General features: G+C 47.6%; 1 protein-coding gene across 1 annotated transcript in view; it reads right to left on the bottom strand.

Annotated features, from left to right (window-relative positions):
- Acsl1 (acyl-CoA synthetase long chain family member 1) overlaps positions 1 to 14,179 on the bottom strand; it is a 65,294-nt gene extending 51,115 nt beyond the window's left edge. Inside the window, exon 1 of the mRNA XM_052161973.1 lies at positions 13,998 to 14,179. The gene's annotated coding sequence lies outside the window, so the exon portion shown is untranslated. The remainder of the gene's footprint in view (positions 1 to 13,997) is intronic.
- Positions 14,180 to 14,779: the final 600 nt, after the last annotated feature.

Below are 14,779 nucleotides of genomic sequence, written 5' to 3'. Positions count from 1 at the left end.
GCCATCTCCCCAGGCCTTAGTTCCAGTGCTCTTAAGGGTTGGCTTCGGGTGAGTACTGTACCAGGCCCTAGGCTGTACAGTTACACACGTGGCTAAGTGTGACCATCATCATGGCCGTTCTTTACTGCATGAAGTGGTTATTGTCATCAATCCAAAGAGCAGGACATATTCTGTTCCTGTTTCACTCAAGAAAGGACAAGTGGTCCAAAGTCAGTCTGAAGTCAAAGCTCACAGACCTTGAGTGGTCAGTGATGTCACCCAGAGAAGAGGACTTGAGTCTAGGTAGGGGTTAGAGGCCATGCTGCTAATGCAAAAAGCCTCGATGCACATGCTTTAAAACCCCGAGTTCCCATCATCAAATAAATGAATAAGCAGGCTATGGTATGTATGTATGTATGTATGTATACATATATATATGTGTGTGTGTGTATGCAGACCCCCCAGATCAACATTCAGCCTTTCAAAGGAAATCAGGAAAACACCACAACAGAGGTAATATGGATGAACACAGAAAACACTAAGCTAAGTGAATAAGGGAAGGACAAGATCTTATCTGCATGAGGCTTGCAGAATCAGCAAATTCCCAGACAGAAATTAGAGCAGAGGTTACCAGGGGCTGGGGGCAGAGGAGGGAGACACGGGAGACATTGCCCAACAGCTGCAAAGGTTTTGTTTGGGGTGATGAAAACTGAGGGGCTGGACAGTGGCGATGATTACACAATTCACTCTGCACTACTGGGCAAGCGTGCGCTTCAAAACAGTTCAAACGGTAACCTTCACGTTTAGATGAGCCTTACCGCAATAAGAAAATTCCAAACAATCTCCCAAAGGCAGAGATTTGGTAACTAACAGGCAATAACAGACAAGGCATTGGAGAGCTGAGTTCTGGGGCCTGGGAGAATGAATGTCAGGAACAGCGATAATAAATGCGGAGTTTGAACATGAAGGTAAACTGTGATGTCCCAACTTTCCAGGTCCCTAATGCCTTCTGCCATGGGCAAGATCAAAGGTTTTTGAGGTAGCCACACTTCCAGGGAGAGGGTCCCCTGTTGCATCTCTGACCCAGAACAGCTCCAGGAACAGGTTTGACAGTCTAGTGCTGCCTCAGTTCCCCCACCAAAGCATATGCATCTGCCTTTACACTCCCACCCTGCCAACCTTTCCTGAAGAAAATCTCCCCTCCAGTCTGTGGCTGCTCTGCACCTCCCTCTCTCACTGGATTTCTTGAGGCCTATTTTATGATGTACAAATCCACCCAACGGGCCAGAGGCCACTCTCTAACAGATTCTCACAGGATCTCCTCTGACAAGCAGCTCACCCCACAGCTAAGTAAGGATACTTACTTAGTGGCCTTTGTGAGGTTCCTCGAGCTTCCTGCTCGACACTAGGTCTGTGGCGCTCTGGAAGTACTGCACCTCTATATGTAACTCCTCTGACTCCTACTCTGGTGCTCAATATAGTGCCCAGACCAAAACAGGTACTCAGTGTTGACTAAGGGGGGAGGGGCCCTCTGGGATTCCCACTATTGTTTTACTGCGATCCACTGGAAGAGACATTTACACAGGGTGAATCCAAAGAGGAAAAAGATCTCCAGGGTGTCCTCACATTTCACCCGCAGAGTCTCAAGGCCCTGGAGCAGAGAGTAAACTCCATGGCCAGGTGATCTGGACCGGCTGGAGCAGGCTAGAGGACCGTGACTTTGTATATAAAGCTGTCCTCTTGCCCAGTCCCTACGATGCCTCATATTTCTCCAAGGCTTTTACTTCCTGAGCAGTTGGTCAACACTAGCAGAAACAGTCCTTGGGTATTTAGGGATAGGATCATGCCTCGCCTGTTTAAGGCTGTGCACAGGGGCCCAGATTCCAGGAGCAAATGACAGATATAGGGAGGGTCCCATTTTAACACACTAGGAGAGTTTTCTATTTCAAGATTGAATCCCGCAAACCAGAGAAACACAGTGGGTTCCTAGGCCTAGAGAAGCAGAGGACTCTGGTGAAGACAGCGTTCCCCAGACAGAGAGCTGAGAAGTAAAGGACGCTGCCTATAGGACCTGCTGAGCATTCCCCAGAGCATGTGACAGTCATAAAGTCAACACAGCACAGAGCTCTCCGCCCCGCCCCGCCCCGCCCCGCCCCCTTTCCACAGAGCCACAAAGAGGATCTGTGTGTTTGGAGATTACTAAGGCCATACGAAGGCCTTTACATAGGACACCAAGGTTAAACTTGAGTCAATGTATTTAAGAAACTTCCTATTTGGAGAACAGGGGAGGGGGGGGGGAAGCAAGATTACTCCATTTGTCCTCAAATATTTATTTACTGTATAGATGAATATCATCGGACATGGTGGGGAGAGAAGTTTCTTCAGTGGCGTGACTGCTGATAAGGTGCTCATACTCCTGTAAACACACATTCTCGCATTCGTGCAAATACTAACGGAACTCACTGGGTCAGGGGCAGGCAGGCTAGTGGAGCGGGTGCTAGGTGCGGAGAGGAAGGGGATTAACGGGAGTGATAAGGAGTTATCATAGACATACGAATATCATAATAAAGCCCATTATATATAACTATATACACAGGCTAATAAGACATTAAAACACTGAACTGACATTTCCATTTCCAATGGAACACTTATATATAATTAACATGGGCTAATAAGATATTAAACTATTAGTTGATTTAACACCGCTCCATTTCTGAACAGATTTCATAACAACGCCAGGGCCCTTACTGAGAAAGGCTACAGAAGGAAGTGGACTTGGATGGAAGAGGATGCTACAGTCAGTCAGCTTCAGTGCACGGAATGGGTAGGCTGACCCAACTCTTCGTAAGGAAGCATCTGTCTGATAGGGCAGGTTGCGTCAGATGATACCTGACCCAAGATGAGAGGATGACACCCGGTCTCAGGGTGTTGGGCAACACAAGTAGAGCCTGTTACTGTAGCAGATGAGGAAATAAAATTCCCATTGCCACTAAAATAACCCATAAGAATAGACCCTCCATCTTACAAAGGAAGCCAGAGGTGAGACAGCACACCACAACAAGGAAGAACTTAATAAATAAACAAATAAATAAACAAACAAACAAATAAATAAATGGACTCCTAGTTACCACAGCCAGGGCTGGAACCCAGCTAGGCAGTAAGGCCTTTCCTGAGGACCTGCAGGGAGGAGGAAGCAGGGTTTCTGTGTTTGAGAGGGGGCCCCAGCCTTGAGGTCTCCTTAGCTGTGTTATCTAAAGCCCTATCTCAGAGGAGCGACAATGGCAACTGCACAGAACAGAAGCAGAGAAAGAATCCTGACTCAAATGCAAAAGGTTCCATTCCCGAAACTGGCTGTGTTCGGATGAGGTACACAATCACAAGCCAGGCTTCTGCCTGTGTGGGCCTCAGAGGTACAAAGGGAGTGAGACCAGTGGAAAACCGCTTCCTTTGTGTCAAGAAAGCCATGCTGGCCCCTCCAAATCAAGATGATGGTGGGGTCAGCTCATCATCAAACCAAATCAACATGATTCCACCTACACCTCGAAACCCCAGGAAAGGCACAGGAGGAAACCATTGAAAACCACCCATTCTGAGCTGGAGAGATGGCTCTATGGCTAAGAACATACAGTTTTCCTACAGAAAACCTGAGTTCTGTTCACAGTACCTAAGTTGGGCAGCTCACAAATGCCTATAACTCCAGCACCAGGAAGAGCCAAGGCTTCTGACCTCTGCAGACATCAACAGTCACCTACACATACACAGACACACAGACAGACAGACAGATACACACACGGACACACACCTGTGCCCTCTGTGGACATTGGCAGTCACCTGCACATACTCACACAGAGCTACAGACAGAGACAGACAGACACACAGACACATACATACCACACAACTTAAGAATAAAAATAAATCAGGGCTGGAGAGATGGCTCAGCGGTTAAGAGCACTGACTGCTCTTCTGGAGGTCCTGAGTTCAAATCCCAGCAACCACATGGTGGCTCACAACCATCCGTAAGGAGATCTGATGCCCTCTTCTGGTGTGTCTGAAGACAGCTACAGTGAACTTAGAAATAATAATACATAAATCTTTAGATGGGAGAGAGCGGGGCTGACTGGAATGAGCAGGGGTCCTAAATTCAAATTCCCAGCAACCACGTGATAGCTCACAACCATCAGTACAGCTACAGTGTACTCACATACACAAAGTAAATAAATCAATAAATTAAAAACAAAAGAATAAAAATCAATCATAAACCCAGCAGTTAGTTCTATGGCAGTAGGCTTGTGTTTACTGTTATTTTATTATGTTTACAATGACCTCCCCTCCCCTCAGCTTTGTAGTTGTAGTAAATGCACAACAAAACCTGCCATGCCAGCCACTAACTATATTTTCAATAAACAAGATATAACCGGATTCAAGTTGGTTAATGTTCTTTTGTATTTATGCATTTTCCACCTGCTATGCAGAGGATTTAGGGGGTAACCTGCCCTTATTAAGGAATGACAGATGGGCTGTAAACCTCTCCCAGAAACCAGTTAAGCCTTCCCAGCCTGCCCTGAGCTGGGCCCTGGTGCAGGCCTCCGCAGCCCTGGGAGCAACTTCCAAATGCGTGCTCTTTCACAGAGGGCCTCGCTGCAAACCAAACAGTACTCTGCACACTGGAGGGAAATAAAACTTTTCATTGGGCCTCTGCAAACAGAAGGTCATTGCCAGGAGGACGAAGCCCTAGCAATGCTCTCTCCACCTTCCACAAGTTCAGGAGAACAATGAAGGCAAACATACCTGGAGGAGCTAACCCAGCATCGCAAGATACCCCGGGGGGCTGACAGGGCTGATGGCCTCTGGCTGGACAGTGACACAGCCAAGTTGCTGCAAGCCTCTGGAGGGAGAGAAATTCTGTGTAGGAGCTGGAGGCCCCCAGAGGGCTGTGCAGAGGCCAAAGAGGAACTGGGCCAAATCTAAGCAGTCAAATACCCGGGGCAGGGGAGCTCCCCCCCCCCCCCCCCCCCCCCCCCCCCGTGAAAACCAGATCATTTGGAGAGCAAGGGAAGGGGACAGGAGCCTTGCAGGGTCTCTCTCCTGGGACATTAATCCTGTCAGCAGGTTATGGGAGAGCTGCTGAAGGCTCATCTTCAATCCAGAATACTTAAAGAGTCAGCCATGTCCTTGCAGGGAGCCTAGGTCAGTATGGAAGAGAGAACAAACTCTGGCCTTGTCCTCAAGGAGCCCACAGGGCCAGTGACTCAGAGGTCGCAGCTATCAAATAGCAGTAACCTGGATAAGAAGGCTCAAGAGGGCACAGGTTGGGTAGGGTTACTTACACCTCTTAAAATAGAATAAGGCTTCAGAGTAACTGTCAACTAGAGAAATGGCTTAGCCCTACAAAGTGTGAGTCTCAGACTGAAGAGAAAACACATACACGCGCAAGGTTAGAGAAGTCAGCCCTTTGTTTTGCCAGACCTCAACAGGTAACTTAAAAAGCAGAAGCAAAGGACTCTTTAAAATATTGTTAAGTTGTAGGGCTCTTGGGAATGGAAAGGAACCTTTAAAGAGCATGGGCCCCTGTACCTTTGTGGAAGGCCAGGTGAAGTTAGAGAAATCAACAGGTGAACTGGAGGGCAGCTTGAGCAAGAGTCTGCTCATTGTCTGTGGAGGCAAGGAGAGGTGTCTGTGACACCATGGGACACTAGCTAAAATTACGCCAAGGTCAGGTAACCATAAGAAGAGGTGACTCGCTCAGGGAAGCTAAAAACAAAACAAATCTTAGTTACCGAAGGTTACAGAACAATGACCTACTTTATAAAGGACAGGAAAAACAACAACAACAACAAAAATAAGTGCCAAGTTGGGTTGTTCTCTGCTTGAAATAACCAAGTTACGTTAGTTTGGAGATCTTTACACCCCTATTATATTTAGTTTAAATTCTTGCTACAAAGGTCCCCAGATCTATTCAATAGTCCATGAAGCACATACAATAAAGTTACCACAACGTGACCCTTCTGTCGGCTTCAGTTGCAGCTAACATTTCACTAATATTGGTTTTATCATGTTCTCTCTCCCCCTCCCCACCCTTTTTTTTTAACAGATTTTAAAGCGAATCCCACACATCCCGTTATCCAGGAGACACTCGGGGGTGCCAACAGTTTTCTAACTATACTTTAGGAAACCGTTTGTGAGGTGGTAGCGGCGGCGGTGGCGGCGGTGAGCCTCACCGGCGCACAGAGTGTATCCTGCCAACAGCCCAAAGATCCAAACAAAGGGAGCCAAGTTAAATGTTGACTCGGGGCAGCCGGTCCAGCACAACATTTAATTTCCATGCAAGACACAAGTCCATGGACTCGGTTGGCAAATATTCACTGCGTACCCACTATGTCCCAAGCCAGCCCACGCCTCGGGAGATGTGGCTGTGAACCAGAGAGAAAATAAAGGACCCATCTAATTAGGGCTTCCGCATTGAAAAAGATCTGCAGAACAAAACCAAAACACACTCTGGCTTTTACTAACTCGCCTGAGGTCAGACACATTAGCTGATGTGGCTCAGAACTGAAATGGCTCACCTCAGGGACCTACTGAGGTCTCTCATGCCATGCTGACGGCACAGAAGGGGACAGCATACCTGTTCACTCTATCTCTACACTTGATCTTAGCCAAAAGGCCGAGAAGCGATGCACTCTATCTCTAACACATTCCAACTGGTGACGAGTAAACACACATGTAATATGTGCATGTTCTCATTCATAAACAATACCTGCATGCGCCAACATGTTCTGTGGCCAATGAAGCAAATACAGATTTAAAGAAAGACAAGAAGATATCTCTAATTGTTCTAATATTTACATTGTGAATCCTAATTTGTGATCTAGCTGTGCTGTACCCCCCAACAACCAACCAAGGATGGAGGTAACCACTATCGCAAACCACCCTCAGTCTCTAGAGAGCCTTCAGCAGCCTCTCTGGCACCTGCCTGGTGAGGCTCATCTGTTTCTGCCAGAGTTGCCCCAGAGGCTGGCCATGTATGGGGAAATCTGTCCTGGTCCCGGAATCCTATAGCTTTAGCCCCGACCTCCAACGGGCAAGTATCCTTACCTTACTTATTCTCTGTAACCCCAAATTCATCTCCAAGTCATGTGAGGAAACAACAACAGACTGTCACTGTCCTCAGAGGCCAAGCCAGGGCTCTGGAGGGCTCTGGATTTTGGATCTGTCCACTCAAGGGTGCCTCGCTGGGCTGGTGACACATAAGGTCCCTGTTGGCTCTACATGCTAGGATGCCTCACGGCTTGTCTGCGGTACAAAGTGGGTAACTGTGTTACGGAAGGAACAGAGACCTATTTGACCGGTGTACTCCTGGCACAGAAACAAGGCACACCTTTAAAGTAGGAATACCAGGTAAGTCGACACTAGTACAGTTATATAAGATTATCTAGAATTTGACTCTAATCTCCTCCCACATCCTGAGAAACCCAGCACCAGCTGTGCCTCATCCACACTGAACTACAGGGAAAAGAACCCTGAGCCATACTCTTAAACCCAAAGTTCTCCTCCAGGAGGCGCATGTGTCGGTCTGAAGATTTCCAACCCCTTGATCCTAACTGCTAAGATCTAGCCTAGCAGAGTAGACACTATGCATTATTGTCAGGAGACATGACCTTAATGTCTCCCAGCTTTAACCAGTCATCCAGACACCATGAAGGGCCACCTAGGGGTAAGGCATTGTCTGAAATGCTGGGACAGTGGGGTGAGGTCATGCTATACAAAGGAAGCTCCCAAGAGACAAACTTGAACCTGGGGCCTGGCAGTGGAAGATCCCTTGACTATTTCTGTTCAGGAAGGATCTGATCAGAGCATCATTTCCAGAAAATCCATTATCCTTTCCTCTCAGCAACTACATCTTTGCATCTTAACTACGAGTCACCGCTGTCTATGCAGGGAGGTGGCAGACTCTAGACTTGGTTGGTGGTACTAAGAATCAAAGTAAGGAGCAGGTGCCCACTGGTGATACTGTTTAGCAAGTACATGAGAATAAACAGACTCTGCTCACTGACTGGGTCTGGGGACACAAGCCAAGGACAATACCTAATTTTAGCCATCTCTGGACCAGTCCTGGGCCCAGGAGCATTTCTGAAAATATGGAAATGACAATGACCAAGTTTCCCCCTTACCTGGAGCTTACAGTATGGTTGAAGTGCTCCTATGAGAAAAAAATGTATATACACACATACCAAGGCACACATAAGTCAGAGGCAGGGATGCTAGCCAAAATATCAAGTGACCAGTGAAAAAGATTCTAGAATCAGAATTAGAGGTTAGGGCATTTTGGACCACAACCATTTTTTTAACCGGTATAGATGCACTTCAAAATTTTAGTCACTAGTTTGGTTGCTGATGCATCCTAGCAGAGTGTCAGAGAACCCAAGGTTCCAGGGTATGAGAGAGACTGAAAAGGGAGAGAATCACACTCTGAGTGACAACACTGAGGAAAGAGGCTGAGGAAACAATGAGCATTAGAACAAGACCCATGGAGGCCTAGTTCCCCTCCAGGATACATGGCAGCAACTTGGGTCCCTGGCTGCCGGCTCAGAGTAGTAGAGTGCATAGATCCTTCGCCCCAAGGCCACATGCCCTGATGTCCCCTCACGGGGCTTTGAGATGGGCAGAGCAACTGCAGTCAGGCTGCAGAAGCCCTTGAAAAGCTAACTAAAGCAAGACATGGGACTCTGATGGGTTTTGCCTTGAAGTTCTGCTTCAGAAAAAAGTTATCCTCTTCTTTCTTAGCCCAACATCACCACTCCCCTGCCCTCCTCCACTTTTTTTTTTTGTTTCTTCATTTTTTAAAGAGGGTAGTCTTGTATCCAGCACATGCTAGCCTGAAACAGTATGTAGCCCAGCCTAACCCCAAACTCAAAGTGACTCTCTTCCCTCAGCCTTCCAAGTGCTGGGATTATAGATGCTACCATGGCTGGATTTGTTTCGTTTTTTTAACAAGGTCTTCTGCTGTCTAAAGTGGAGATAACAGACGATGAACTTAAATACTAAGAATGCAAGGAAGAAACAAGTGCATGCTGGGAAATGTTGGACAGAGAGTAGATTACAGTAAGCAGAAACCTGATGACTACCTGAGACTTAGGACATTAAGTCAAGAACAACACTTGAGGCTGGCCATTCCTTGAACAGGCCCAGGGCCCAGGAATCAACTCAGTGTGTGTCTGTGTGTGTGTGTGTGTGTGTGTGTGTGTGTGTGTGTAAGATGGCCAGAGGGGAAGGAAGGTTGTGTAAGCTTGACTAGCTATACTCTCTCCCTCTACTACAGCTACATCAGTGAGAAGAGGGAGCTAGGCTATGTCTGACAGGACCCAGAGGTGCTAAGACATAGAAGAGACTGTGGATCTCACCCAAACTCAATCTACCTTACTTCACCCACAGCCGCCCTGTTGCATTTAGCCCTTGGCTTCTAGTTTTGCACTTTTACCAGGAAAATAACTCAGTCAGAATCACTGGGCAATACCACAGTGCTTGCTAACTGAAGACAGAGGAGTCCGTCCTGTGGTCTACTGAATGTTCTCGACGGTATCGCTAGACCACGCCAGGGAGGAGATAAAAGTGCTTCCCAAGTCCATAGCAGAGAGCAAAGCCATGTGTCACAGTGAGGTGAATCTCCTACTAATGTGCTTTGGCTCCACAGTCTGTACTAAGTTAGGGCCCTCTTCCCACCCGGGGTCTCCTCAACACTTGATGCACTGACCATTTACCCCAACTGTGCTCCAGGCCTCCAAGACCTAGTTCAAAGGCAGATGAGGCCTTTTTAATCCTCACACTTAACTATGCTGAATCAATCAAACTCTTAACTCTCGAAACTCAGGTGTTATGAAGAGAAAAATCAAGGCTGGGTATAAATGAGACGAAGAAAAGTCAAGGAACTTTCCAGGCAGGCCTGAGAAATCTAGCTCCAGAGAGACATTAAGAGGAAGCACTTGAAAAAGCACAGGCCCCAATGCCAGGCAGCCGAGACTCAAATCCTGCCTTGGGCGACTTAATCTCCAAATCTCACAGAGAAGTAGATCTCAACCTGTGGGTCAGGATTCCCCCCCACTTTAGGGTCAAATGACCCTTTCACAGGGGTCACCTAAGACCACAGAAAGCACAGATGTTTACATTGTAATTCATAACAGTAGCAAAATTACAGTTATGAAGTAGCAATGAAAATACTTTAATGGTTGGGGGGGGGGGGGTCACCATGACAGGAGGAACTGTATTAAAGGGTCACAGCACCAGGAAGGTTGAGATAGTCTAAAAGTAGTACCTGCCTCACAGGGCTCCTGAGGGACCCTGTGAGGCACCCAGAACATGACGTCTACTGCATCCCCGAAATGAGGGACAGTTAACAAAGTAATCCTGCTACGCTTCCTCATAATTCTGCTTAATCCATGGGGTTCCAACCTCATGCCTACAGACATCTCGCCTCCAACAAGCCTGCGTGGAGAGTGCCAAATTCTACAGCAGCCAAAACCCTGCAAATGGGTAGATAATACATTTATCAGAGGTTGCACCCAAAATGTGGAACTGTTCTAGAAGGCAGACCACACTTTTCAAATGCCCTAACTTCTTTCCATTTATCTTTCCGAACCATGAAATCCGTATTTCAACAGCTCTTCACTAAAATACACAAACCCAAAAGTCCATTAAAACCAACTCAGTAATTTTCAATTAACTTACAAAAATCATGAAAGTTTTTTTTAAAGGCCATGCTTAATTTTAAACATGTTTGTTTTAATTAGAGAAAAGAGTTTTGAAAACTGTTCTGACATAAACAACAAAAAAAAAGGGTAATGAATAAAAAATAGTCATCTTCAAAATATGCTAACAAATCTGAGGAGATCACCTATATAACTGAGGTGATTAAAAATGAATCATCAGCCTGGAGAGATGGCTCAGCAGGTATCTTCCAGAGGACCTGAGTTCAATTCCCAGCATCCACAAGGCAGCCCCCAACCACCAGTAAATCCAGTCCCAAATAATCCAAAGTCCCCTTCTAGACTCTGCAGGCAGTGCATGCATGTGGTATACACATAAAACAAAAATAAAGGTTAATTTAAAACAATGAATTGTCAAAATGTTCAACCTCAAAAGACAATGTATGCCTTAAAATTATTTTTCAATTTGCTTATAAAACTGGAAGAAAATAAATCCCAATGCAATTTCTTGAAGACTTTTCATTTTTATATGCCCTGGATTTTTATAACAAGTATATATTACTTTTTATAATATGAAAAAGTAAAGACAGCTCCCATATTTTTTACTTAAAACTTGAAGACTAGCAAGTAACTCATAAAGATTGAACTATCACAGGCTCCTATGTGCAGTTAAGCACTGGTTCTGAAATTTCAGACTTAAGATATACAGGCCATATGCTGTTCTCCGGGAGGCTCCAATCCTAAGGGAGTACAGCCCTCGCACACCTCCAAGTCCTAGTGGCACCCTTCCTAGACAGCCAAGAAACAAGAAAAGGACCACTCCACTGCAATCTACAGCTCTCCTCACTTTGACTCCTCAAAGTCTACAACTGACAAATAGGATTGCTCCTGAAGGTTAATTATAAACATCAAGATGGACAAAGTAGAAAAATTAACTTATGTGGTCATTTTCTTTCCCTTGGATGTATTACCAATTACCCTGGGATTTCATAAACTAAAATTCCTCAGGGCGTTCAGCGTTTGTGAAGAGAAGCATCTCAGTGTACCATCGCAAGCACTGGTCAAACCGCCTCGACTTCCTCCTTCCTCCAGTTCAGCTACTATTTTAGGCCTTGCATTTCTCTCAAGCTCTCAGAAGCCCCTCAAAATACCGGGATGTTGAAACCTAACCTGGAGCACATCAGCTTCAGAACACCTCTGTGCCCTGAGAACCACCCTCCAGGCGCCGATGCCAAAGGCACATCCTGACCCTCAAGTGCCTGTCTAACCACTAATTTGGACTGAAGACCTTCACGAACGGACTCAGGCACCTTCAGCTATCTGGGCGGAACAGTCAGGCTTAAAGAGGGTTCGAGAGCTGCCTTAAAGTCAGTTCTTCCCATTTTGCAGCAGGAAAGCTGTGCCTGCTGCAATCATGTAAACAAGGCTGGCCATAAAGCATTTCTAACGGTGTGACTCAAATTGGATTTAGTCATTAGAGACAGTGCAGGCAAAAGAGCAACAAATGGTAAGCTTACCCATCAAATGAAACCCAGCTTACAAACGAAATGACTCTAAAAAGCCTGAGGATAAAGGTCTCGAAGTTACGGTAGGCAATGCCACAGTCTAAGAACAACATCAGCAAAGTCACAGGGAGAAAGACAAAATTGCTACGGGTAAATAAATGACTAACTAACGGGTAAATGACTAAACCACCTGATCTCCCCCGGGCCCTTACTCCAAACATAGAACCCCACAGCTCTAGAGAGTCACATCCAAACTGAAGATGTGCTACAGATATCAATTCACAACACTGTGACATGTTGGCTTGCATTTGGTGACTCCACACGTCACTTAGGAACTGAGGAGCTGAAAAGTACCTGAATGGTATAAATAGATAACCTGTCCCTCCTACTACATCAGATGCCACGTGTTAAATGTCGAAACTTCCAAGGCCTAGTGATTTCAGTCAGGCTGTAATAATAAAACACTGATAAAATATAAATAACAGAGACAGGAAGGAAATATGTCAAAATGCTTAGAATCACGGATGGGGAGGGGTTTTGTTGTTTTTGCTTTACGTTTTATCTGTTTATGGTAAATTTAGAAGAGGTAAGTGAATAAGGTGAGTTGCTGGTTTTCCCTTCTCCAGTCATATGATTTTTAGATCTCAATGCAGACCCTTCACAAAGAACCAGTCTCCCACCAGAAAGGGATTCCCTTCAGTTGAACTCCAAGAAAGAACATTTCCCAGGATCTGGCCCTGTCTGTTTTCTGTCCTTGTCACACCTCACTGTGTTGCTTCAAACCGCCGGTTCCTTTTAGCTACTCCACATTCTTAACCTTGCTGACTGCAGACCTTCAGTTCTTAACTCTGGTGAACTAGAAGGGTTTGAATGCTTTCTGAGCTATGCTAATAATTTTCATTGGGGAGACCACAGATTACATTTTTGAAACGTGTATACCAGAAACATAATCAAATGTCAAGTCCTTAAAGATGGATACTCACAGTTCCAAGATGAAGCATTTTCATAACGGCCATTCTTAACTAGGCTCCATGACCATGAGCCTGATTGGTGTGGAAAGATGGTTTGTAAGCTCTGGCATAATGCACTGATTAGAGGGAGCTTCTTTCTCTAGATTCTAATCCATGTGTTCCTTTAAGTCCTGTATCAACACTCGAGGTCTACATTTCAAGGTGATAAATACCATTTTTGCTCCCTAATTTAACAACAACAACAAAAATTAAAAGCCAGGTTGCCTTAAATCAATGACTCCATCACCACTGTGTGTAGTGGCTCTGGGAGCTCCTCTTGGAGACACCGCGAGAATTTCTACTTATGACATCGGGCTCTGAGCGCTGCCTCTGACCCTCCTCGAACGCTCGGCGCAGGGGCACGTCACAGAGCGGCACCGGGACAGTCCGTGTCCACGCGCGGTGAGTGCGCGCCTCACAATCCCCGCCTCGGGGGCACGAGGAGGGATGCGGTGGCAGAGACGCCAGGGTTCCCTGAAAGCTGGACCACCTCTCGGCACCTGAGCCGGGCAAGGAAGGTCCCAGCAGCCACACCAGCCAGGGACCGGTACAGCGAGGAACCTCGTCTGACTCCGCGGTGCACCAGCCCCGCGCGCGCACGGCCCGCGGGGGAACCCCGGCTCCGGCACCGGAAGCGGCGGCCGCCGGAGCTGCCCCGGAGCCTCCCGAAGCCGAGGGAAACGAGGCGGTGGAGCCCAGGCCGGAAAGAGCAGAACGTCCCGCAGAGTGGCGAGGCGGCTCTCCAGTCTCGGCCCGGCTAGGGTCGCCTTGGCCGACACGCGGCCCTTGGCGGCTGGCGCACTCACCTCCTCTGCTGCCCGGGCTGCTCCACAGGCGGCTGTCACTGCAATTCACGAACTGCCCGGCGCCGGGTTGCGATGCTATTTAAGGAGTCGCGGCCGCAGCTGCTCTCTTGGCTGCGCCACCGGCGTTGCAGCAGCAGGGCCGGGCGGCTGGTAGTGCGCGTGCCGTGCCGCGCCGCCCCGCCCCGTCCGCAGGCTCCTCCCCGCTCCATCTCTCAGCGCGCCCACTCCCCCTCGCCAGCTCCGCCCCGACTGTCGCACAGGTCGAGACTGTACCGCCCCATTACACCCACCGCTCCTCTCAGGTCCCGCCCCATCGGCACCCTTCCCGCCTCTCAAGCCCTGCCCTATCTGGGCTGATCCAGCCCCTCAGACCCGCCGCTTCTCTCAGGCCACGCCCATCAGCTCCAGTCCATCCCCTTCGGTCACGCCTCCCTGGTCGTTCGCCCCGCCCCTAAAGGGCCTGTCCTTCTTCAGGTCCCGCCCAGTCCTGTTGACTCCGCCTCTCCCCCTAAAGCCGCAAGGTAGGCGTGGCCTCCCTCAGGTCCAAGAGGATGGCTGTCAGCAAGCAAAAGCCGCTAAGGTCACCCATACTGCCCTCTAGTTTCACAATGAGTCTGAGGTAGGGCAAAGGGTAAATCTGAAAGTCTCCTGAACCCTGATAATGTGATGCTTTGGAATGTTGCAGGTGCCCTTTAGCTCTTCCATCCTTAACATTCTTCCCAGCTGACTATTTGGCCTGGCCTCTCTGCTTGCTTCTCTGCTAGGAGGGACCATGGTAGCTG

Source organism: Apodemus sylvaticus, chromosome 18, assembly GCF_947179515.1.
Source record: "Apodemus sylvaticus chromosome 18, mApoSyl1.1, whole genome shotgun sequence".
Lineage (NCBI taxonomy): Eukaryota > Metazoa > Chordata > Mammalia > Rodentia > Muridae > Apodemus > Apodemus sylvaticus.
The sequence above is the reverse complement of the archived record's forward strand: the minus strand, read 5'-3'. Positions and strand labels throughout refer to the sequence as shown.